A 27,623-nucleotide genomic window follows, 5' to 3' on the forward strand; every position below is an offset into this window, starting at 1 on the left:
GCGGTGTAGTAAGCAGAAACACTGCGCTCACTTTGTTCCATTACAGCTTTATTTCTGAGCCGACTGTTTTATAGGTATTTTTCTACATACCGTGTCCCTGCTGGCACGCTATAGTGTACACTTCCTTACCGAGAGCACGTGCTATTGCCCAGCGCAGCTGTAGGCATAAGCTATTGCAGACGCCTCTGCACTCCTGACATAATAGACCTGATGACCCTGGGGCCTTGCAGTGCTCTGTTTAGGGTGAAGTGCCATTTTGCTGCCTATGTAAACTATATATGTGACTGTGTGACTGGCTCCCCCCGCCTATCGTCAGACAGCTGCAGAGACCCTGCCTTTAATAGGCAAGGTTAGAAGGATAGAGTGTGGCACATGGGCTGAGTCTTCCTTTTTATAAATCGGTAACAATAGGGTGTTGACAGGCCTTGAAGCCTAGACGGGCTACAAGGGTCATCACGATAAGGAAGGATTAGCGTATATAATTTGCCAAATATGGGGCCAGCCACTAGCTGGGTTTTTCTGTACATGGCAGATTATCTACAGTAGCTTCATGGCATGTACCTTAGCTGCTGGCTATATTTATTAGCAAATTTAGTGCTGCTTCCAGTTTAAGAGCTATATGCTAAACAGGGTATGTATGCAAATGTGATGAAAGAAGTTTCGGTTTACATTTTGACTGAAGAATAAAAACGGAGTGTGCTGTATATGCCATAAGTATAAATACTTCTCAGTGTACCGTATCTGTTTTTCCCCTAAGATTTTCACTTGAGAGATTTTGTATGCGTCTTCATTCTTTGTAAATAAAGCTGTTTCTAACTTAACTCCCTGGAGGGCATAGTTATCCAGCCTAAAGATCAATGGTTAACAGAAAATATAAAGAGCCCCTAGATCAGATCTTTGACTGCTTTGTGGTAGATAGCTAAACTGCCCACCTTAAAACGCTAAGAGAACGATAAATGCTGTAAATTCTTGGCTGTGGTGAAAAAGAACTTGTTAACCCCAAAGTTACTGGAAATAGATATGGTCAGAATCTAACAACATTGCTGTGTTGTAAACTGCATTTATTCCTTAAAAGAAAAAGAAGAATACAGGGATTTAGTAAATTCTTGCAAGTGTTCTTCAAATCAGATTTTCACTGACTGTGTTAGTTTGCAGTTTGGGGCAGAGTTCATACATTTGATCTTCCAAGTGATATGATGCCAATTTATGGCAATCTGTATAAATTTTTAAAAATTAATACACATGCAGTTGCTTTTATCTTTGTTGACTTGATGGTTGAATTTATTAGTGTGACAGCTTCTTTAAAGTAAGATGCCACAGTCCCTTGGTGCTTCCTTCCTCAGTACTTTGATAAGCTCACCCATTAAACAAAAGACCCAGTGTAAATAAAATTTTGCAAGTCATTTGAGGATGCAGCAAAAGACATAATTGACTTTTTAGTCCATTTTTAGAACAGACTCTCTCAAGGCCTTTTTTTTCCTCACAGGAACACTTCCCACTTCCACTGCACTGGAAGTGACAAGACTGTATGCATTACTTTATTTTGATACTGACATTTAAACAATAAAATAAAGCCATTTAAAACAAATAGTGGTGCTTTAAGTGTCTGAGCTGTCAAGATATCAAATTATATAACTTGGAAAAAATCAGAATTCATTGTTAATGGTATGCACTTAACACAAAGGGTCGCTGGAGTACTAACCAGATATATATTCAGCTACCATGTTGGAGCTAACAGGCTATATTCCTTTAGATAGAATTGACTATATTCGCTTAAATGGACTTGACTCTAGTACAATCACTGTATTCAAATGTCAAAAAAAAGAGAAAGAGGATGTCACGTAGGGTCACAAATTATGTTGGATTTTGACAGATTGTAGCCTTGCTTTACAAGAGCAGTAACATCTCATTTGTCACCGTTTGATCTGTAAGTGCGGGAATGAGAGCGGAAGGCCCTCCATCTCCACCGCAATTTAATCGCTCTGAGGCCGACAGTGGCAGCTAAAGCCACCTGCCCATGCACTGTACTGCTGATCTGTTTTAATTTAATCGTCCGTCAGCTGGGATGAAAGCATAAATCGTCTCCCTTTGATCTGCAAACGGTGTGGTTTTTTTGTAAAGCATGGTGCAGAATCAGGGAGACAGTTTTCACATTTAGTGCAACATAGACAACATCGGCTTGAAAAGCTTGTAAGTGATATTTCACTGTAGTAGTAAAGTGAGAAGTTGCTCTTTTTGTAAATTGATATGAAATAGGGTACTTTTTAAAAAAAGTGGGTCATAGGGGAGGTTATTATTTCATAATGTATTAATTATTCAAGATTGAAAAGCCAACCATTACCCTTAAATAACTTAAACATCTTTGAAACTCTGAAGAACCTTAAAAACACCTTGTTTACAAAGGGAGAATAAGAAAAATTATTTTATCGTAACTCTGGATCATTCTTTGAACTGTTAACTGTATACTGGGCATGCTATTTAGTTATATTATTGAATGTAAATGAAAAATGGAGGTTCTCTCTTAAAAAAAAACCCTCCTTTCTCCAGTGGAAAATTTTGCCCTTTCCGGTGCTGTTGGAAGTTTTGATTAAGGCCAGAAAGTTAATGTTATTTGCACATCAGATATGGTTGGTAAGCCAAATCCTCCTTTTGGATGTACTAATTGAAATCTTATACCCTTCCATAGAAAGGACCAGAATTCATACAGTTGAAAGTGAAATAGTAAAATTTGGGCAAAATCTTTCCCATTGTTGTGTTTTCATACAGAGTAGCTGGTGAGCAAGAAATTCTGATCTCTACATCACGCTTCTCCCCCTCAACCCCTTCTCCCAGCCCTTTACAGCTTCCTTTTTCAGGCTTGTGCTTTTTTAGATTTCGCACTTGGTCTCTCTCATGAGGTATGTCATTCATAATTTTGATGTTGTCCATTTGTGACGAGAATCGCCTCCTTTAGCTCTTTGTCAATCCAAGCCGTGTATTCCACTGCTTCAGTCGTTAAATGTTGTGAAGAAACACAGCAGTGGAAGCCTCACCCCTCAGCTGTGAGAATTTTGACTGACCTCATAAACCTTTAAAGGCACCATCTTCTCTCCCTTTCATATGATAGCTTTAAGGACTGTACTCCCAGTTCAAATTCTTGGTTGCCAGTATGAAAATCAAAGTCTCACAAGCTCTTCCCAAAATTCATACAAACCTGAAGTGTTGTACATATTCTCTGTAATGTCATTTTTCTGACTGGGATTGGAGGTGTGAACTGCCCAGTGAGATCATTGAATATCTTTCCATTAGTTCTGGGACTAGCCCATAACTTCCCTGTTGGGAGAAGATTTTTGTTTGGTCAGATGTCAAAACTGGGAAGTTCCCTTCCTAGTAACAAATGCAGTGTGTTTTCTTGACTTCTCAGAGAGCACAGAACACAAACCAGAGTTTGGAAGAACCCTCCCTTTTTGAGTGATTAAACATCTTTTATTTGCCAAACAATCTTGCAGCATTTTATTTGAAAAGGTTTTCCATCTCCATTATTTGTAGCAGGATTTTTTTATTTGGCAAAGGATTCTGTCTTGGAATAAAGAAGTGTTTATGCTTTGTCTTGTAAAATTCCACTCAGCCTATGCTGGAATACAAATAGTGAAAAATTGCCTTTGTCCTTCTTTTCCTTTCATTCCTCATGAAAATTTTGTCAGGCTGACAATATAATAAATAATTATGGAGTTGCTGTGGCCCTGGAGTGGGGAGGGAGAGAGAACCAGGCTGCTGTCTCCCACCGCGGATTCAGCTTATGTACCAACCAGGCCCTGACCACTTTGAGAGCACTGGTTTCATCTAAACCCCACAAACCCTTTTTCTTGAGGAAAGGAGGAGAGAGAGAACAGGTAAAAAACTTATTCTTATCCCCAAAACTGACCTCTGGAAGTGGCCTGGTGATCTTTGGGGCATGAGCTCACACAGCATGAGACCAAGGAAAGACAAATGGGCCAGACTGTTTGTAGCCCTATAACTGACCCTTGTCATGTAGCTGAGTTTTCTGCTACAAGCTAAGGTAGTAGGGATCCTCTGATAGCAAATAGTGGTGCTGTTCTGAAATTTAAGTTTAAAAGGTTGCTAATAAAGTATGTGAAAGCGAAAGACTTCTGTACTTGCAAATGTTACCAATTCTTTTATCTTTCTCATTTTCAAAGATGCATCTGGAATATTGTATATATACAGTCTAGTAACAACATACAGCAAAAGAATATTAATTTGCAAAGTTGAGCGCTTTTTGCCTAATTTTCTGTATACACTCTGATGCAAGAGAAAGCAGAAATTAAGGTTGGATGAGCTATCATTTCTGATGTTTTCTAACTTCTGACTTCTTGCCTTTGCAGGCCAAATCTGGGGATGGCTATGCAATGTTTGTAACTGTAAGCGGTTTTAGATGGAATAATGAAGCGCATAGATGCATGCACCCTGCGTAGCGTAAATGATGGTGACAGTTATCTTAAGTCATGTGTAGGTAATGATAACACAAATAGCAATAAATGTCATACAGCCTTATACTGAACTATCATCTAATCAGTCTGAGGAAGGTTTATTTAAATAAAAGCAATTTAAACTAGCAAAAGATGACAAATGAATTTTCATGCTAAATTTTTACCTGAGATAAAATTATTTTGCAAATTTGAATAACTTATTGTCCCTAAAGATAAAAGATTTCTACCAAATTTTAGTCTTTCTGATGATGCTTAATGTGGAGCAGTGGGGTGTTGCTCCACTGAATTTATAATTGAGCTGATAAATAAACTCTTCATCTTTGAGTACTGATAAACAAAAGGCACGTTTTCTAATCCCATTGCAGCAACTGGCAACACTGTCACTGAGCTACTGAATACAGGATGAACCTCTTAGTATGAAACTGTAACATCCTGAAAGATGTTTCCAACAAGTCTGACTTTTAAATTCCAGCTTTATGAAAGACGATGTCAGTCTAGTGTTCTATCCTCTTCAAACATCCAGTCCTTTTCCCTCTTACTAATTTAGGTATTTTTTATTAGCTTTTCTCTTGGAATCCTGAACTCCATCACACTGCAGTCACATAAGTACAGATATAAACCACACCATGCCGCTATCAATATGGTCCTCTCTTAACACTACAGCACATACAAAGCAGATAACTCTCTCCTGATAATGTCCTTGTATCTACTTAGACTAAGTAGTGTAATGAAAGCGAAGGCAAAGACACAAATGGTATACAACATATGATAGGTTTGTGGAAAGTGCAGTAACAACTAATGAGTAGGGAGAAAAGTATTCAAGAGCATTGCTAGTTATTTATAGGCTCTCACTACTCCATTCATTTGCTTTTGCATTTGTGATGTTTGTATTATTTTTGCCAGGGTTTGTTCTTGCGTTCATTCAGACTCTCCATTCTTCTGTGTCAACGTCGCTTTCGACAGCAGTCACCAGAAATCCCCTCTATTGCAAAGAGCGGAAGCAATAATAGAAGGACAGGGCCATGATACCCTGATGGCAATGTGGTGATAACATATAGATGATAGTTAGCGCTTCTGTCTTTATTTTTCTTTATATATTTTGGTGTTTTGTTTACAGCTTGAGGTATAGGCCTTATGTCCATTTACATAGTCTTCAATGTGGGTGTAGTTCAGTGTACATCGTGAGCTGTGATGGCACCATTATATACTGATTTCTCTATGTACATGTACACATACACAGGTCAAACCACCTGCTGTCTACTTGTGGCACAGTTACAGCTGTAGCTTTTGATCTTATAGGACTGTGTTATATAGTATTGGGAAACCTGTTTTGTTCCATGGTATGAGTTGGAGCAGAGATTAGATCCTCTGATCCACTTAAACAAGGTATTTATTTCTATGGTTGCTTACTGTTATGGAGGACAGGATTCAATGACTGAAGTGGTTCAGTCCTACACTTAAAAGGGCAGTTGTTTAATAGCTGGAAGATTAGAGAAACTCTTTTTACTTCTTTACTAATACTTTTCTTAATGGTTTGTAAAGTGGACACATGCATTTGCGTATGTCTGTCACAAAAAATCATGAATTAGATGTTCAGGAGGTCTCCATAATCTAAATGGCAGTATTAAATATTTACCATAACTGTATAGACCATGGCAGCCAGAAATCTATTATGGGTACAAATAATTTTGCAGCCTGTCTGTTTTTAAGACAAAAGCAGTAAAGCAAGATATTATTTAAATTGATAAAAGATGCAAACACAGCTTCACCGGGCTTCTGGATTCGTGTTAAAAGAATAAATGTCTCATCAGTGATGCTAATTAAAGATTGGTCAAAGATTTATTCATGTCAGTACTGCAAATACCTATCAGACCTGATTAAGTAAAGTAGCAGTTGTAGTATTGCCCACTACTTGAAAAAAAATTTTCTATGTAGCCACTTCACCAGGTAATGATTGTTTTATTAGTCTTTGTTTAGTGGGTGTTACCCAGAAATTCAAGGAGCTAGTTTCTGGTAGAAAAATCAATAAGAATTCATTTTTTAAAAGGCAGGTCTTTGCAATGACAAATATTGTATCAGAGGAAAGCTGTTGGAAAACTACTGGTTTACTAATTAATTTCCATGTGGATGATGGCTATACACCAAGGAACGGAAATAGCTAAAGATCTCAATAGGACAGGCAAAAATTAAGTAAAGCCTAATTATAATATCTTATGTCCCTTTTTTCTAACATCCGATTGAAAAAAACAGAGCCAAGAAATATATTTTTGTAGTGCCACTTTCTAAATTAGAAATCTGGGATTTCCCTTATTTGATCAAGTTGCAAATCTGTCATTCTGATATGTTGTTTCCATCGGAGACATAATAACCGATCCTTTCAAGACAAGCATTCAAGTAATTAACTTTGTTATGCAGATAATATTTGGAGAGTGGGTGAATATTTTTTCCAAATGTTCTTGAATTCTCTGGCAAGTCGATAAGGTGTATTCCACTGTTGTACCTACCAAGTCTTAATTCTGGTCCTTCTTTCTGCAAGTTGTCTAAATCTGCCAGGCTAGTTGAATGCCAGTTTTGCCCCAGAAAGTGTTGAGGTCAGGTAGTAGCTTGGAAAAAAGCTGCAAGTGCTGTTTCTGTCTCCTTATGTATGTGTCTGGAAATCTTTTGTATGTCCTGTTTTTCTTACTCAGACTTAAGATTTTTTTATATCAACTTTAACTGAATTGTTTATTTTAGAACCCAAATAGTAAATATAATGCCTGAAGATGTTTCTGGCTGTGAGAATGTGTTTTGTTTTCAATATTTTTTATTTTTCAGTGTTAGTAAAAATTCTTTAGTTTTAATAAGAGCAATATAGCCACTCTGGTTGGTATATTAATGAAGAATTTGGTTTTGAAAATTTTTTCTTCAAGAGACCCAAGAAGATACACAGGTTAGTCCTGGAATTATCTAAAAATAAGTTACTCTTCTCTGTTACGGGGAAGAAGATTCAGAAGTCATGTAAAGCCTCTGCTTCTTCGAATGGTTTATTCAGTGTATACTTATTTTATACTGTTTCCTTAATGAAAATACTGAATAACTGTTAGTTTAAACCATGTCTTTAGTGACCTACACAAACTAGGTACCTGCATGTGTTCATCATATGCTCTCTGTCTCACTTGCTTTTTGTTACCTACTAGGTACATTAAAATTCACATTTAAATTTCAAATGAGCTAAATAAACCATTTCTTTCAGATAAATGGCTGATTTTTGTTCCTCTCATGTTATATTAATATTATGGAGTCTTCTGTACCCTTGCTTTACTTCCTGACTATCTGGTAATTGGGTTGGCAGAGTATACCTGGGGTCATCTTGTTTAGCTTATCTGCACAAGAGAAAGAGTGGCAAATAATAAGGGAAAGCAGCAATAAAATAGTGAAAAAATTGAAAGGAAGATTTAATCTTTGACCAATTTGAAACATATCCTACAGAATCCATGGAGAAAAAGATAAAGTGTGACTATGAGTAAGTTAACTAAACACATTACAGTGTGTGAGAGCAAATGGAGTTAGTCCATTGTACATGTTTAATTTCCTATTAGTCTCTGGCGTTTACTACTCTGGTCTGAGTTGGGGCATCTGTAAATTCAGTTAAATACAGTGCATTGTCTAAACATATCACAGCTCCAATCAGTCACCCAGGCTGCTGATAAGAAGCCTCTTGTATTATTGAATCTACAATAGGGAGGCTCTGCAGGCACAAAGATAACAGCTAGGTATTTCACTTTAAGTATGAGAAAAAAGTGACTCGCCTTCGCTGCTACAGCTCTGACATTTATTACTACTCCCTGATTTGTTTTATACTACTGATGTGAATTTGGTTTCAGGTGCTTTATATCTCTTCTTATTCCTAACTTAAGACCTCTATCTGGAAACAGTAAGGAAAAGCAAGTAAACCAAAATGAACTTCCATAGCATTACGCAGGTAGCAACAACTTGAGCACTTCCTAGTGCTTTAAGAATGTTTTACTGCTTTCATCTCTAAAGGACAAAATCAAGGCTTTTGTTTATTGTTTCACCATTTTGTTATTTTTGAATTAAAAAGATGTCAGTGATGTCTCTTCAGAAATACAGTTACTCTAGAGGATATGTGAATCTGGCTGTAATAGTTTGGGGGAGTGGGGCTTAGACTTTTCCACTGTTTTAATAGATTAAAAATGAGGCATTTTTGTGATCTTTTCATAAAGCCCTTGAGTTTGAAAGAAAATAATAACAAGTTCTATCAGCAAATATCAATGCAGATAGAAATGCTACTGCAGCATGTTCAGAGTATGTTACAATCAGAAAGACACTGCGGATAAATACGGGATTGGTAGGGACCATCTTTCAGGGTCCTTTATGTTTCTCAATTTAACAAGTGTCTGTTTAGTCATAAAATTTTGGCAAACTCTAAGTGTTTTAGGATAAAATTTCCTCTGCCCAAATATACTACTCAAGCTGTTTTGGTTTTTGATTTGGGGCTTTTTTTTGAGTTTTTTGTTTGTTTGTTTTAAATAAGACTTTTTTTTGATAGAAAACTTTATGCTTTATTGCAAAGAGCAGCAATTATGGAGGGAGAGGTGATTGTCAAAACGTGTGCCTTTTGCTTTCCCCAGAGAAATCAGTTCAACTTTGGCCAACACTGTTGGCCAATTTAATGTCACTTTGAACAAGAATACATTGTTCAGTGAGTATAAGCTTATATAACTTATTTTCCACAGCATATGTATATGTATTAATAGTGATAATCTGACACTATTAATACACCAAGCACTTATACACACACAGGTCTCTATATAGTAGAGAGTATCTGTATATATCATACAATATATTATGTAACATTTATAGATTATTTATTTACTCATAAGCTATATTACATTTAAAATTCAGGAATTCTGATCCTGAAATGTCATTGCGGATAGTTTCCCATTGTTTCTGTCTCCTAGAAATATGCCTATTTGATACTGTAGTTAATATATTTGATATTCTTAATTCATGGGTGATTTTATAGGTTTTATTTCTGGTTTGATACATTTCTGAGAGACTATAGTTAATTGTTCAGTGACTTTGCAATAGAATAGAAAGTTCGGAGCTTCTCAAACATTCATAATTTATTTCCTAAGCCGCCTTTTGTTGTATACATATGTTGAATTACACTGTATTTCTTGAAGTAGCTTACATGAGTTTGTTTTGTCTGAGCCCTCAGTTATAACTAAGTTTTTGTTCTGCTGCCATCTGAGTGGTGACTGCATAAAGTTCAGTTTACTACTTGATGCTACACAAAAATTCCTAAAGGAAATACCCCAAAGATCAAAATAACCCCAAACCCCTCAGCAAGGTCCCTAGTAAATGCAAAACCAAGGCAAAGAAAATGCTAAGATCCATCTGTCTTTTGCAACAAGGCATTGCAGTACATTATGTAGGTGCAGGTTCTGAAGCAAGTTCATGCTCTGTTCTGCTGTGTGAAAAACAGGTCTGATTAAGCATTCAGCATCTTGTCTCTTTGCTCATAGCAGAGTTCTTAGTAACAAATATATTGTGGCTGTCTATGTAACTGAGATTCAGCAAAAATTCAGCAAATTTAAGGCTGTTTTTAACTTGCTACATAAGCTTAAATCCTTTTTGGTGTTCAGTCGGACACAAATAAAAGGCACTCTTGATTTGGTCTGTATGATTCAAGAATGTCAACTGACGGGCTTCTAAAGAAATACCATGTAGTCTTCCACTGTAGAGAGACAGTCACAGCAATGTGTATCCTGGAGGACAGAAGGGCTATGAAGGACTCATTTTTACTAGGAAACAAAAATTTAGTAAAAAGGTGTGTGATATTGTAGATTTTTTCCCCCTTGCTTTGAAAGAAAATGCTTGCAATTATTGCGATATTTTTTGGTCTGTACCGCGAATTATTTGCAAAGCTGGTGCTCATTCGCGTTTGTACAATCACAGTGCTGGGCTTTATTGTTTCCGATACAGTGAGCATCAAAGGTATGGCTAACATGGCAGGCTAGCACACCTGTTCATAGCATTAAAGGTATGCCTAGTGTAAGAGTGAGGCTTTATGCAGCCAAAGATAGACATAAGAAGAAGAAAGCAGCTAAAGGAGATGGCAGATAGGAAGACTGTGAAGGGGAAAGAGCTACCAGTTGATGATAAAAACAAAGTCAAAGGTGGTGATTAGGCTGCAGAAAAACAGTATGTACATAGATACTGCAATGTGAAATTGCTTCCAGTAGACAAAAATTCAAGGTGTTGCAATGCCTTTGCGAAAACGTGCTCATTTCATAGAAAAAAATGTAAATCACTTATATACATGGATACAGCCTCTAGTGCACACCAATAGGAATCAGCAGGGATCTCTATACTAGTGAGATTTGTGGGGACCGAGGAGAGATTGCATTTACTCTAATCGAAGGTTGAAATTACCAGGGAAAGCCAAGGTAGATGTTTGTTTCATGAGAATTAATGAAAGCCAAATATCTGAATGGCTAGAGTTTGGACGGGTAAAAAGCATCATGAATTGAGACAGTGACCTAACATGAAATATTCCAATCTAGCAAAGCCAAAGTTGATTAGAATGCTGTTTTATACAAAACCACGTTCATTTCCAACTTCTTGGTAAGGATTAGTAATACAGAAATACATTTTCCATCACAGTTTTCTTGGTATTTACAAAACACAGCTACCAGGACAATTCTAGCATTTGTAGGAGAAATACTTCAGTAAAGTTTCATCAGTGTAAGTATTCAATTTTGTAATGATTATGATTGTTTTGGTGTATTTTCAGGTCATCTGTTGTTATTCCTGTAACATAGATGTTCGTATTAGGAGAGATTAGTTGCACTCCAGGTTAATTTGGTGTTGTCTTAAGTGGAAACCAAGGTTCAGCAGTGATTTACATAACAGAAATTAAATATTGCTGCTCCTGCCCAGCCTGTTTGGAGTCTGTTCACATCACCAAACCAGCATCCAGATTGGCATAGCTTGAAATACTGGCATCAACTGTGCCAGGTTTTCATTATCCGGTGTGTTACAGGTTGGTTACAAATGCATGTCAGGATTGTTTGGAAACCTTCTGAAATGTCTGTCTGGATGGGCCTCCAGTTTCTTTCATCAGGTAACTCCTGAATTCTGAGAAACATCTATGCATTTGGCCTTGCTATTGGGGTTGTCCCTGGCTCAAAGCAATGGAATAGGACAGTGTTTCCTGAGGGTCAGAAAAATAAGACATCTGTGTCACATAGATACATACTGAGGCTTGATCCAGAAAAAAACCCATACTACTCTACCCCTCTACTTCTGTATGGTTACTCTATACGGTTACAAATACGACTGTGAAACAACCTTGATGCAAGTGTTGAAACTGCAGTAGGATGAAACTGCTAAGCAGAAATTTCCTAGCATCTTCCTTGCCATCGTGAAGTGGAATAGCACCAGTCTCTGTGCTTTGGCCCAATTCAAAATGAATGTTATGTGTTACAATTTTTAATTGAACATTTCATCAGTAAATTTGTAATTAAAATGAAATATTATTAATTTGTCAATATAAATGGTGGCTACTTTTACTAGTTGGTAAGCACCGAAACCTGAAAAATACGTAGAATAATAATTTTTTTTAGAAGATGTTTTTGTGAGAACAAAGTTAATGGTAGGGGTACAAGAAGGGGGTACAAAACCTCATTTTTCCTTTTGTGAGCAAATCAAGGGTCTAATGGGTTGGACATCTCTTCCTGTACAAAACAGTATATGTGATGATCTGAGTAACCAGCTTTTCTTCAGTTAATAGAGGTGACTTTTTGTTTTCCCTAAAGCCCAAGATGTTTCTCTTCCCTAGTAGACAGCCTGTAACTAGGTATTAGCAGTTTTGGGAAGGTTAAATTGCTCTTTCATAGATTAGGATTTGTTAACAGATGTGGTTATTGGTACTCTGTGCTTTCCTAATCCCTCTTCAGTATTGGTGCATCTCCAACCTTACCAGTTTAATTAACATTGAAATTCTCACATTATTTTGCTGTGCTGATTACAGGCAAAGACTAAGTGGAAGTCAGTTAGGCATCCCGAGACTTCAGTGTTAACAATGCAGAAAGGGGTTTTTTTTTTTTCCCTTTCTCCCCCTTCATGAACTCCAGATAAGCAGTAGGCCTCAGCTAGATTTCATTACTATCACACACTCTTCATGGTCATCTTTTAATATTTGAAAGGATCATTTGTTAACTGGAAATGGTCAATTTTTTTTTCTTTGGCTTTTGAAATATAATTTTCAATTTTTAATTTGATTCATTTAGATGAAATCATTAATCAGGGTTGAAACTGAGTTAATTTTCTGGAAAATAAATGAGGTTGTTAGAGTGAACGTTATTAAGTGGCCTCTTTGCAAGAAAGGGATAATAGCTGAAAATATGGAAGACTTTGAGAACTATAGCATTTGAGGGATAAAAACAGAAAGGTTTTTTTTTCCTAAGTGCAGTAATTTTTTAAAGAAAGCTAGGCATAGGAGAGATATTTCAGATCAATCATTATTAAAGTAAGAGTTATAGAGTAAATACTCTTACTAAATATATATGTAACTTAAAATGCTGCAGAGCCAGAATATAGTGATTTTTAAAAATGCTTTTATATTTTCACAAAAAATGCATTTCTCTTAGAGCTCAGTATTTGCGATTCCAAGCAATGCCCACTTGATTTTTGAGACATGGTATTCTTAGTAATTGAGCAGAGGTACAGCCATCCAGGTAGAAAGCTTCAGTAGACAGAGTGTGCAGGCCACAAACCCATTTTTTTCAGTCTGACCCAAATTCAGCTACTGGCCTTGAGAGGATTCTGTTTTGCTTATTCTCTGGAGTTCACCGCATGATACAAAGTGATTAAGATAGCCAGCAAAATCTCTTATAAACACTAGCCAAAGAAGAAGGGATTGGACTAGACAGGCAACATCCTAGATTTACCATTCAAGTTTATTTCAGTTAACTACAAAATTTGTTTTGCATTGTTTCCTAATGTCATCGACTTCCTGCTAATCTCCTGTTTAAAACAGTGGTGGCTTTTTTTCCCCCCGCTAGAAGATAGGGCTGCCTGCTCTGTTCTGATAGGAAAGAATTTTTTCCCTTCAAGTGTTCCAGTCTTTGCTCAAGAGATATCATAGCATTAAGCACTTAGTGGCCTTAGGTCAAAATTTTTGATGGAGCACTACAGCTCTGTTTAGGTTTTCTTTAATGCCCATTGTGCTTGTTAAGGACCATTTCAAAGTCTGTTACTGTGAATGAATGGTGGAAATTGTAGGTGTCTTATCCAACAAGATACTTCCTTGTAGGTGTTTTTTAACTGTCCTGTACAACAAGATATTAAATACTCTCAACTACCTGTAGCTGCAGAGGGGAACAGGAGTGTGTGCCACACTTAAAAATAATTCCCAAATGGAGGAGGGTGGAGGAGTTTCTGCTGTGGAGCAGAATGTCATATGGAAATGGAAATTATTTTGGACTGTAGTTGCTTTCCTTTTGTGGTGTACTTTTCCGTGATAAAAGAAGAGAGACAGTAATAATCTAACTTGGGTTAAGCTTGAAATATTTTTCTGTTAAAAATTTAAATCTCAGGGAGCACGAGTTCAGTTTTCCTTTGCGTTAGAAAAGGGACAAACAGCAGCAACCAAATCTGAACCCTGGCAGACACAAAAGTTGAGTTTGTACATCCTCACTGTTAACAACGTTAACTAAAGGGATGATAATTACAGGCTTTTCAATGTCCGAAATAGTAATTTGAAAGATGGTTATTTTGAGACAGGGCAGAACAAATGTTGATTTACAATTTCATTTTCAGTTACATCATCATGATGTAATGAATCACAGTGATGTAACAGCCTCAGGTAAATAGAGTATAACACGTTAATCCAAAATGAGAGCTGTGTAGTATGAATATTCTTGGGCAATGCTAACTGGTTTTGAGCTACATGAAGCAAGTACTTCTTCTGGGAGTGGCAAAAGTACCTCTCTTCTGCAATAAGAGGAGGTCCTGAAGTCCCTCCACATGATTAAGATCAGTCACTTGTCATCAATTAGTCAATTGCAATTAGTTACTACTAATGGTTTTTGTATCCAGCCCGCATTATAGACTCTACATGCTACTAGGAACAGATTAGTGCCTTGGCAAGGGAGGCCAGAGGTCCCAGTTCCTAATAATATAATTTATTATTAAGAATAGTAGGTTTATGGTTTATATCTCGGTAATGTAGTCCTGTGCCTTTGAAGTTAATAGGCTTTTAAAACTGCTGTAAGTACCAGAAGCAAGATCAGGCCAATGCTGTGCATGAACCTGTTTTTAGATCTATCCTGCATACACCCCTTTGGGTTTGATGGTATTGTTTTCAATATGCAGTGTAGTTTGGTATGCAGAAGCTATTTCTCACAGAATGTATTGACAGAACTTCTTAAAATCGCTCAAATTTTAAGTCAGGTTTTAAATGTTCACATTGAGAAAACATTTGTTGTTGTTTCTGCATGACTTAATTTTGCTACTTGATTTGGTTATTACAATGGCTGCTTTTGTCCCAACTCTATGAAACGTTCACAGAGTTGTGGTTCCTCCCATAGTCAGAGCCGCTTCAGGCTTTTACACTCAGAAGTGAGTCAGGGTTATGATGTTTACATAAAGTTGTTTCCTAGTCAGGCTGTTCCCAGACTTTGCTGCGTTTGATACTCAGGAGTATCAAATAGCTTGTGATGGGGAAAGGCACCAGGGAGCTTGAAGAGGGGATCAAGGCAAAAAGATGACAAGGACTGCCTAGTTGGGTGTGTAGAGAAGGACCCACTTGTCAAGCTAAGCATGTATGGTGTGGTTACTAAACAGCACTTTGCTGCTTGCTGGAAGCCATTTCTAACAGCTGGCTTGGTTACTGGCTGTGATTTCAGAAGTTGGTTCTTTTAAACCTAATCAAACCATCTCCCAAACCCACTTTCCTCTTTATGGTGTAGGAAGCCCATTTCTGTCAAGCTTCCTTTTCACGTTTTCTTTGGTGTTCAGTCCTGGCCAGCTTTGTATTGGCTGGTAGTGTTTTGTTGTATCTTTGGACACAAACATTTCTAATGCTTTCTTTCTCCAACAAGTTTCCTAAAGGGAAGATTGCATTGCACTTTTCTTATTTAAAAGAATGTTAACAGCAAATTCCTGTAATTTTTCCATAGAGATTCTGCCCTCCAAATGTTGTTTGCAGTTTCTGGGTAACCTTCAGTGTTTGTCTTATGACAGTATTAAAAAAGTCAGGACTCCATGACATACTTATTCACATTAAAAGTCCTTCCAGTCTGGAAAGGCTGTTTTGCTTCCTTCTGCTCTGTTATTGACTCTGTTTTCAAACTGTGCCATTAAAACTCTTAAACACTGGGGAATTTGCTATATAGAGCAGTCCAATATGTTCCAGCAGTGGACAGCAGTACTGGGCCTCTGAAGATGATGAATCTAGAAATAGCAGTGGTAGTAAGATGGTAAGAGTAGATTTTCAGTGTCTTGAAGACTGACACCATATAAAGAGCACCTTGAGGGAAACCTCTGTATCTAAAACTTCTCAAGGATTTTTCAAAACGACCACTCCTTACTCCCATATATCTTTCCTTTAAATCCATGCTTCTGGTAAGTTTTAACTGCAGACATCTGTACTAGCTGGGGCTTTGTCTTGAGCTGAACAAGGCATACTACTTCTTTGGTGCACTCCTAATATGGACAGATTAGTAATATGAGATGAGCAAACGGTTTTTATTTGAGTGGGTTTTGATCTAGTTGTGATATGGTAGGAATACCTGTGTCCTGAGTGGCTGCTCACTTGGTTCTCCAACTGGCCAACTACAGCTGATATGGAAGCAAAGTGTTTTAAAGAGGTATATAGCTAAATTTGCTTTGCTCCTAAGGACATGTTTTATGTAAGCTTTTAAAAACATAACAGATTTTTGTAGACACTAGACAGTAAATAGCTATCTGGTGAAACAAATTTCATGTATAAAATGTAGCAGCAGCGGAAGTCTTTGTAATAGTTTGTTTTTCCTTCATGTCTCCTTACTGTGCAGCAAACAGTGCTAGGAATTGGATGTTCATACAGTTCTTAGGATGTCACTGAATGAAACATGTCAATTCAGATTTGGCCCAAGTCATTCTGTACCCAGATGCAAACATATGCCACTGATTGCAAAAACCTTCAATTTGTTTGCTGTTTGGATAAGGAAGCTGAAGCTGCGGTTCACATGTTTTTGAACTGAGTGCACTGGGATGGGATGACCATCTGTCCTGTAAGTGAGATGCTCAGCTACATACAGCTATTGATAGTAACATGGGTTACTGGCTAGCAGTGTTATCTAAGCAGTCACCAAAGGTTTAAGAGTACACAAATAAAATGTCTTAAAATGATCATTTTTAAGGGGCTTCTGAAGCTTTTAAAGAAAAGCAGGGTTTGTGAGTGCAATAGTCCTGCTTCAAGTTTCTTATTTCAAGCCAAGCTTACCCGTTTAATTTTAATCCCTTTCAAATGCCTTGGTTGTGCTTTGAAGATAGAAAACCACCCCCTCAAGCTCTGAAGCTGAGCAATAGCCCTTTTTGTTTCCACAAGCCGAAAATAAAATGTTCGCATGAGCTCATTTACAGAGAGTAGAGTTGGCAGCCTTATCAGGAGAGGAGAAAGGAGCTCTGAAGATGAAAAGCTATCGCTGTGACAGAAGTCTTTATTAGGTTGGGCAGTAATGGAGCATGGTGTACATGGGATAAAGTGACGGCTACCTAGAGCATTTAGGGAAAACCAGAAGAGTAATAATGTTTCATGTTGTTGTTAGGCTGGCTTCTTTGGTGATCCCTCTGGCCCAAGGATGCTTGGAGTGAAAAAGGGGACTATGTAAACAGCATAGTGTCCCAACTTTGCTTGGTGTTTCAGCCTCTGCTGATCACAAAAAAGAGTGAGTCAGAAAAAGGTAGAGTAAAGATGAGTCATTATGTATTTTCATAATTACTCAGCATTTGCTGTTGTGCCAACCCTCTACTATAGAGCTTGCTAGGAGACAGGCTTTGATTGAAAACCCCTTTATCCAGTTTCATACATACGACAAATCCCATTTAAAACAAATACTTCTGTTGTTGAAATTCAGGTTTCTCAGGATAATTTTTTTGTATAATAGAGATGCTAAATGTCTATTTCATTAAGAATACTTTAGTATTATAAATAGATATAATCTATATAATATCTAATCAGCATGAGAGTAAAACATTTGATTTTTTTCAGCTTGCTCCAGTGAGTTATTTCTTTTGCATTCAAGGTGAGGTGGCACTTTTCTTTCCATTTCTGCAACAGATCTTTGTATCATTGTTGAAAGTTTCGTTGTAGTGATTAAAAAGACTTTGTACAACAAATAACTAATCACTCAAGCCCATTGAAGTTAATGGAATTTTTGTCATTCACTTTTCTTACCGTGGATTGTGACTGTAATGTGTGACATGTACAGTGTAACCATTAGATACGCCCTCTGATGCCTTCTTACCTTACAGTTAGCAAGACTATGAATTTCCCAGAGCTCATCTCAAGTCTTTGCCAAGGATGTGCAGAACATCCTGTTTATCGTAGTGGGCAATAGTGTCGCATGGACCTGTATCCTACAAGTGTTACTTAACCCACCCTGTGCTCCTGTTCTCTAGGACTGAGAGGAGTAAAATGGCATTTACGACTGATTCCTGCAAAAAGCAACACATGCCTGAGAAACAGCTTGTTACTTGGGTGTACAAGCACAGCATGGTGTATATGCATACATCCATGAAGAGAGGAAGGATTCCCTGAAAGCCACTTCACTCAGCAACTGCTAATTACAGTTTGGACATACAATCTATAACTGGGGCTAGTCTTATCCTTTTAAGATTTATTCCTGTGACTTCAAAATGGGGTGTTAATGCTGTTTCAAGGGCTTAAGGAGTTTTACCTAGTGCAGATGTCTTTGTTGGCTCTTTGTGTACTTATTTTGCCTATGTTAACCAACTGATCTGAATTTGGCCTGATGGGCTTTTTTGAATCAGAGGGCTCTTTTCGTTCCAGCTGAATTCAGTGGCAAAACTTCTGCTGACTTTAATGGAAATACGACTGGAACTGACTGTCATCGTATAAAAGATCAGCTTTATATTGATAATAAAGAGTATAATTCTGCTAATTTTCCCTGTCATTGATAGCCTGTATGGCTTTTTGTTGTTGTTTTTACTTCAGATTTTTTCCTGTTGGCTTTTTTAATTTCCACCTTTATTAAGGATTCTGTCTTCTTGCTAGCCCAAGATTAAAGTCACAGCAACATTTTGTAGGTAACAATGTCTTCACAACCCAAACCCTCTAGAACTAGTCATACTTTGGCTAAAAGAAAAAATGGATAGCTAATTGTTTCTGTGGTTCTTGTAAATTTCACAGCTGCTGTGAAATTCAAATAGAGACTTGCATTGCTTTTATAGGCATCTCTACCCCTCAGTAAAAACAAAAAGGCTTTACGTCAAGTTTTGAATTGCCTTCTTTAATGCCTTTAAACAATAGACCTATTTCTTCATTTAATTAAAACAGTAAAAGTTGTGCCTCAACCATACAGATTGACAGAGGACGGTAATTGATTTGGCTCATTTCTTTTTTTTTATCACAATTAACAGTAAAATGCAGTGCATTTTGCTGGAGAAGTAACTGAGGAAAAAACAATGAAAAAGAAAGATAAATGGCAGTAATACTGCTTACATTAATTAGGAGGGTATGTTGAATATTATTCATGCTGGAAAAAGTCTGCAATTGGGATTTTAGTGGCATGGGAGTTTCAGTCGGGGTTTTGTCCGAGTAAGGACTGCAGGCATTTGTTTGTCAAGAAAATTGTATAAAATCACCTGATTTTAATAACAGATCTTTGTGCAGCGGAACATGCCACTGATCTTTAGGCATGTCCTCAGGTAAACTGCACCTTATTAACGAATAAAGTGTGATGGAAAGCCTTCTCTTGAAAGGCAGAGTTACCCATTTTTTTCCGTGGGCTGTGTTAAGATCCCATATTTAGGAGGAAAAAAAGCACCAATTTTAATTGATCCTACATCCAAATGAAACTTTTCAAGTTTTGCTAACGGTTGTTCATCAAAACTGAAAGTTGGGGAGGACATGTCCGCAGGCCAGCCGGTTTTTTTTAAATGATGATTTGCATCTTTACAGTAGTTTTGTTCCTTTGCAATGCTTACTTTCTTGCAAAACAGTATTTAGTCTGGTTCTTCACATTAGTAATATAAATTGAAACTAGCACTAAATAATCCACCCAATTTTTTGTGGTATCTGTTGATGAATGAGAAGGATGTAAAGAAATACTTCGTCTCTCCTTACCTCTTCTCAGTGGAGGAATTACTAGCCTAACCATTGATCTTTGCCATTGGCAGAATGGACTGTGTTGCAATTGCATGTAATAAGATATGTTTTCTGTTCTAATTTCTAAACTGACTTAGTTTTACACTTAAAATCAAATAATATGCATTAACCAGTTTTGGCATTATACATTGGAATTGCCATTGGAAGTGCGTGGTATGTGAGAACTATCTAGAAAACATCTGATTATGGCCTAGTTCAGTAGCAACAGTCTGAGGTGACCAGGTAAGTGTCCGTTCACTTCATTATGCGTTGCATTGGCCCACATAACTGAAGTTGAACCCTTTTCGATCTCTGCCAGCACAGGCAGAATTTCTTACTGATACTTCAGACCTAACATGCATAATTGTTAACCTGTTTGTTTGTTTAATGTTGTGAAGTACATTCGTAATAGAAACTTTTTTTTTCAATTTCCCTTTAAAGCTCAGCACATGGAGCCTTTCTTTCTTATGCATATGCTGCCAAAGGAGGATTTTCTCTCGATAGATTATGCCCTCTCTTTCTTAAACAAGATTTAAGAGCCTCTCTGGCTGTTAAGTATAGTATCTAGCACTTGAAATCCCAGTCTGTTTAGTTCACTGTGATAACTGCCAACTGTGTAGAGTTTTGACAAGGATTGTATACCTTAGTGCCAGAGTGTACTTCATGGCTTAAGAAATGTGAAGTATAGAGTGCATTTCTGTATGTTTAGTACAAAGACAAAAAGTGCATTCCTTGGAGTAGAAGCAATAGAATAGAATGAGACAAATGAAAAACAAGCATACAAAAAGCTTTCTTTCTCTATCTTACATATTTATATAACTAGGAGAACTTCCCTGCCTTTTAATTAGGTCATTTTAAAAATGAAGAAGTCCATGTGGAGGATTTTCAACTTTGTTTTAGTGCTGTTCAGTGAAAATGGCTTTAAATAAAAAAAAAAAAGGACCACACCATTCAGGATGTAGGGAAGGTACCAATCAAAATCACATAACTCTGGCTCTGAATTTATTTGATCTTTAGGAAGTTTTTGATGTGGAATTTTAGTAATCTTTGGTCTGTGGAAGTTGTACTAAAATTCACTCTGGATGTGACGAGGTGAAAGGACTGGACAAAGATAAGATTCTCAATTTAAATTTTGCAGTATATTCTCATTTTTGGTTTTTGCTCATAATCTTAATTTAAAGGTTTGGTTATCACTAGAACTCTGCTGGGTTGATGTGTTTAGGATATTTGGCCAGGTTTCCTACTGATCTAGTGCTTAACTGCAGGTTAACATGTTTTCAAGAAATATGTAAGTACCATCACTGAGAGAACAACAGACCCCACACAAACTTGGCACAAAGTAGAGAAGTTTTCTGTACTTCCACTCTTCGTGGGTATTTTGAAAAGAAGATCACTGAGCAATCTAAAAGGAAAAGCACAAGCTGGAGAGAATAATAAAGAGGTATCAATCCACCGTACCACACCATCTCTGACACAATGGCATGACAAGTGGAAAATAACTTAACTCTGTAAAATGGGGAAAAGGCAGTAAAAAATGAATTGTGTTACAGTTTCTAAAACCTGCCTCAATTCAAGAAACAAATGCCCCTGAGCATTGCCAAGGTGTACGATGCTCGCATAAATCTCCCATGTCAGCAAATGGGAAACATGTAAAACCTTAAGAAACAGTATCAGAAAACACGAGATTTGTTAAGACCATTGAGATCACTGATTAAAAAAGGTCCCATATTCCATCCCAAAGGCCTTTCTCATTGGATCCATTCTCAGTGCCATCTGTTTTGATTTTCTCCAATAAACGATATGGCTGACTATTCCCAGCAAACATACTGATGTTTCCTATAATGGATGCACAATTTTGCTGGACATATGCATACCTACAGGCATGTTTTTCAATGGTCAGTTCCTTTCTTTCCTGCAAGTTGACTAAGTTAAAGCTTCAAGGGAAAATGTTTGAATCAGTTTCCTTTGAAAACACAGGCAAAATCTTGTTCCTCTTATGTTGTTATAGTAATACAATGAGCAGCGCTCTCTGGTTCAGAAGCCCCTGCATGTCTTTATATCATTCTTCTGAATATATCTAGTCCAAATTAAAAGTAGTAAGAAAAAACTTGAACATCTGAAAATGGATCCAAATTTGACCTTGCGATCAAAATCCCTTGTGGAACAAACAAAGCACATTGCAGAGGGAGGTTCCAATCCAAAGAGAAAGTTGTAACGTCAAAGAGGGAAAAGATGAAGAGGAAGAAACAGGCTTGTTTTGCTTAAAGGACAGTCCTAGGTGTAATTTTGAACCTTATGGGAGGTGTGGGGATGGATAAAATCTAAATGCTGAAAACTGAACTACACAAAGACTTTATTTGCCAACAGCTCTCAAGATCTTTACTTGTTTGTTTCTCCTGTATTTATATTGAAGGATTGCCTATGTAAGGCAGGGTAAAAGAATGAGTAAGGTATTTTGACTCTTAGCTTTTATTAATCATTAAGCAGCTCAGTGTAATTTGTTTGAGTTACACTGTGATGTCCAAAGCACACACAGCCTTTGGTGATCATTCTCTCGAGAGTTCTTGCTGGAGAAAGAGAACTGTATTCACTACAGCACGTTGTGGATCATGTCATCTCCTTTTCCTTAAAGCCTGTGTCTGTTTTCCTGTTAACAGAGGTGACAGCAATTATACTTTTTCATGGGAGAACTCACAGGACCCAGCAAACTCAGCTATATTCAAGAACAATTTGACTGCCCTTTGTATCTAGTTTAGAAGTTAGAACTTACATATATGTGTATCTCTTTCTTTTGTGCTTTCTTTGGTCAGTTCAAGAAGAATGGATTAGTAATAAAAACAAATTCTATGTGTCTTTCCTTTTAGATTTTAGTTTCATAATCTGACTTTCAAAGGAACTAAAGAAGGCTTAATAATAAATTATGATTATACTAACAGCATTTCTGATAGTCTTGGCAATAGTGTCAAGTAAATATTTTTCATGTGTTTTATTTCCACTTTGCATGAATATTTAAAGCTGTGATTGTCCTCTCTTGACCTAAGAATTTTCATGTCTTTAATAGCAAATTTATATAAATGTTTCAAGTAAAATCTTATGTGGACTAGCCTGTACACTTTGACTATATAGACCGGAAAAGTATAAAAAACCAAAACAAAAACAAAGTAGAAAGTGAACTTAAAATTGCAGAACAATGTTAGGAAAACTTCTGTTGAAATGATGGCTTCTGAAGGCAAAAGAAAAGTATTCCTAATAATTCAAATTAATTAATGTTTCAATCGAAACAAACAAGCAAAAAGAAGAGCTAAAAGAATCCCCTGTTTAAATATGGCAGGAGTAACATATACAGTAATAGGTGAAAGGGCACTACCTGTTTCATGGAACGGGACATGGGAAAAGGTGTTTCATAATATGTCCAAGATTTTTTCTGCGAGGAATTTGGGGGTTCTGATGAAGATCAAATACAATTCAGTTATTACTGGGTTTTATGGTGAACTAGTATGGTAAGTCGGTCGTCATCATCATTGTACTCTTAGTATGATGATAAGAGACTTGGATGTTGCAGTGGATGTCTCAAGCACAATTTTGGATTGACTTGTATGTACATTTCATGGTTAAATTGCTCAAAAACTATACTTGTGAGAGGATTATATGCATTTATTTGTTTTGTGGGTGCTAGTTAGACATATCCTGAAATATTCCTTTAGGCTTCTGATTGTGACTTCGTTTAAATATTGTACATAACCTGTCATCTTTTTTACCAGTAAATTCTGCTCGTTTTAGCCTTAATGTCTTTTAAACTGGATGTCACAGACCATAGGAATGAAATCCAGGTAGAAATATATAGTTATATGTTTAAAAGAAAAAGAAAGAATGAGCCCAATGTATGTGTTTTAAGGGGGGAGAGGGGGGCAGGAAACAGTGGGGGGAGAGCGAAATAGCAGAAAACTTGGAAAGGGACACAGTATTTGGAAAAAATACGAAGTCCATGAAATTGAATTGTTTGCTTTTCCTGCCATTAGAAGTAACTCTGGAGAAATGTACAGACTTCAGTAGAATTATGCTAGATTTGCAATGCATTGAGTGAGAAGACCTTGGTCTCCTCTTTGGCAAATATTCTTTTTATGGTCCCTAGAAAAGTAAAATATATGTGTGTTTAACATTACACACAGTGAATATTCTCATCGAGATCTGCATTTGGTAGAGGAAGCATGTGTCAATTTAAATAGACTGCACTTGTCAGGAATTATTGACTTAAAACTATTTTTTTAAAAATTCTGCATCTGTTAAAGTTCTGTATGAAAAAAATTCCTGGGGATGAAGAAATTTTATGCTTTATTTCCTCTTTTAGATAATGTTTATGTAATTATGTCACCCAGTTACTTGTATTAACGTACCCTTGTACACTTTCTATGGTTTTTCTTCAGAGTGGTTGCCATTACAGTTTAAACAACAAATAGTGTCCTCAGACAAACATCTTTCATATAAAGGCATTTTTAACAGGGTGGAGTTGTTTCTTGTGGAAAAGAATAATTCTCATGACAACAACTCTTGACCTTTTTTCTTTTCTTTTTGTTTTGTTCATTTAGTCTGGCTAAAATTACATACATATTCATGTATTTTAATAAGAACAGAGCATTACTCTTGGATATTTTCCATAAATTTGTTCTCATAAGCAATTTGATAGACATCTACTATAACTGTAATGGGGGAAGTTTGCAGTAAATCAGTCTGCCTCGTTTAGAAAACTAGAATTTATTAACCCATTTCCCAAAGACCCAACATTACCTATGAGATTAGAAGAAATTTGTCACTGTTTTCTGTTTTAGAGCAGGGGCATTTTATAATCAGAGTATATTGTCTAATTGTTTAAAAATTTATTGTGTTTTATTAAAGCAAAATCAATTTACCTCATAGTATTAATTGTGCGTAACATTATGGACAGTCAAAAAAGCTGGATAACACTGAGCACATTACAAATACATTTTTCAACTGGGATTTTCTGCATTAACTCTGATCCACTCATAGTGCTAACTAGGAAAGAATAGTTGATATGCAGGCTAACCATAATACTTTTGTATGGAAAGCTTCTAGCAGTGGTATCAATAAAGTGGTACCACTAATAAACTTTCCATTAATTGCTCAAGTATTACCTCACGATGAGATGCAGAGGCCACAACAGCATAACCTGTCACTCCCAACGTGCTAGGCAGTATGTCAGGTTATGAGGCTAGCAGGATATATGAGCTAATGTGTAAATCAGTTACACTCTGGGCATGAACAAAGTGTTAAATGTGTTCAGGAGAATACTTAAAATTCAAAATGGAGAGTTACTTAGATTTTTTTCATTTATGTCCACAGAACTTTGCCTGTACCTGTTAACTCCTGGTGTTTAATTTTCTTTTCCATTGCTTTACCAAGATGAAACACAGAATATATACACTTGTTATATGAACTGTAAAAATTTAATCTGGTGCCCTTTTCAGGCTTTAGCTGGTAAAGCCAGATATTACATTAGGATTTTTATAAATATGTATATACAGGAGTATTCCGGTCCTTTTTGTGTTAAGGGAAAAGACGTGAACTTTAGAAGATTCGAAAAACAGTATGCATTTTTTTAATCACTAAATCGGATAATCTGATACTTCATACTCTACAGATATGCCTATATAATTTAATTGAAGGACTGGAGCCTTCTCCTATAAAACTAAATAATTTTAAAAATGTATTCCCTGTTTTGCTCCTCACTTACCCTTAGCATCAGAACTTTTTTCTGCTCAGTTTCACTTTCTAATTCTCATGTATGCACAATTCTTTGATGCTGGTATTAATGGAATAACAGGGGGAAGGTTATATAAAGACAAAGGAAAAGGCATTTTTGAAATGTTTGTTTCAATAATGTTATGTAAATATGCAAATATCTATTTAAAATGTAAAGGCTTTAATTGAGTTGACAGCATCCCTTCAACCAGATCTTCCACTGGAACCTGCAAGTATTCTTAGTACTCTGGAAAATGTTGGGGCAAATGTTTGTACACTCTGATACTTCATATAAAATAGAAATACTTATTTCTTGAGAAGAGTTCTGTGGATGGGACTGTGAGCCTTAGTAAAGGCCATTTATAAAATCCCTTCCTGGCAAGGTCATTTTGTGTGGACCACTCACAAGTTCAAAATCAGGTGATTTTTAATCAAACACACACTGGGAATTTAATATTACAACATTTTGATTTTATGCACCTGTTGAGTCGGTGACTTTGAACGCTTCTCATATATGTAAGAATGTGTATCAGACACAAATACACTTGCACAATGAAGAGCTACGATAAAGAACTGGTGTGTCAGAAATACTCTCATCTTCCTTTGTTTTCAGAAACTTTGCAGACAGATTTTTAATTCTGAACTAAAAATTAGTTTGCTGCATTTAGCCTCTGAGTAAAAATTTGAAATTAATATTAAGGAGACATCAATTACATTCCTTGATACCAGGGGAGTAGTGGGGGCAGAAGAAAGTTTCAGATTAATTGTAGCACGTTGTAGGTGAAACGATCCTGTACTAATGCTCTTACAGGACTTCCCGAAGCTGTTACTGTCGTGACCAGAAATTACAGAGCACTATTTGTAAAGGGTTTGTCTAATTAATTTATTTTTCTGTTGGTTACTGAATACAATTTTGTGAGTAAATTATCGGGGTTTTTTACAGACTCTACCATTGTACTTACCATTAGATACACTACTACCCAACTTTGCTTGAAGAAGAGGCAAATATTTTCTTCCTGAGTGCTTTTTTCCCCCTGCGTTTGTTAAGCTGCACACATTGGAAGGCTTTTACCTGCCGCCTCCAGAAACCGTAATACATGCAGAGAACATATCTCCCTTCGTTTCCACCTTTCAACACAATGGTACGAGATAACACCAATAGGAAGCAATTCCTCCATATTGACATTTTACATTATTTTCTTTATTTTACTATGCTATGTCTTGATTTGATGGATGCCCATCTAGCGACTTCATTTTGAAGTTTTAGTTTTGTTGTTGAACAATCATCACTTTAACCCACTGCAAATAGTGAAACAAAAAAAAATGTACATTTATTCCTCTGCATTAACTCTGAGATTTTCAGGCAGGAGCAACACTGCACAGGAAGATGCTGTGATGTGGTATGTCAGTGGCTTCCAGTCTGAACATACTAACCTAGATCACTGGTTTTTTCCTACCTAAGTAGCAGATAAAGATTCCCCCTTTAAAATAAGCAACTGCTCAGAGAAGTCAGAAGGGGAGTGGAAACCAGGAATTTCAAATTCCTCACAGTCATAAAGATGTGGTCGTCTGTACTGTGAACTCATATAAGCCACTGTTGAACTTCACTCCTGTAGCAGCTAGTATTTTAAGAAAGTTACAGTACATGGACAGGAAGAGCAAAGTACGGAAAACCCATGTCATTTGCCAAAGACACCTGAAACTAGTCATATAAGATCTTCTTTTATCTTGAAGCTAGAATTATCCAGTAATTGTACTGCATGAGCACTCTGCTACCCCACATGAAACCCGGTTGTGTAACTCCTGTGCAATCCTGAAAAAAATTTGCAAACAGAATAACAATACAAAAGACAAAATTCTCATATTTTGGCTGCAAAAGTAAAGCCAAAAATGTAAGAATATCTGTCTCATTTTCCAAGCCCTCATTTTCTTATAAGGTTGATGCTTAAGTTTATAAGTACCCTAATTTTTTTTTAGCATCAGGCTGGCATGCACTCACTAAGTTACTTTAGATA

At 36.7% G+C, this 27,623-nt stretch overlaps 1 protein-coding gene across 31 annotated transcripts in view; it reads left to right on the top strand.

Moving 5' to 3' along the window:
• The window catches only part of ESRRG (estrogen related receptor gamma), a 404,960-nt gene that overhangs the window by 314,282 nt on the left and 63,055 nt on the right, over positions 1 to 27,623 (top strand). The gene's annotated exons all lie outside the window — the stretch shown is intronic.

The sequence above is a fragment of the Phalacrocorax aristotelis genome, chromosome 3 (assembly GCF_949628215.1).
Source record: "Phalacrocorax aristotelis chromosome 3, bGulAri2.1, whole genome shotgun sequence".
NCBI classification, from domain to species: Eukaryota; Metazoa; Chordata; class Aves; order Suliformes; family Phalacrocoracidae; genus Phalacrocorax; species Phalacrocorax aristotelis.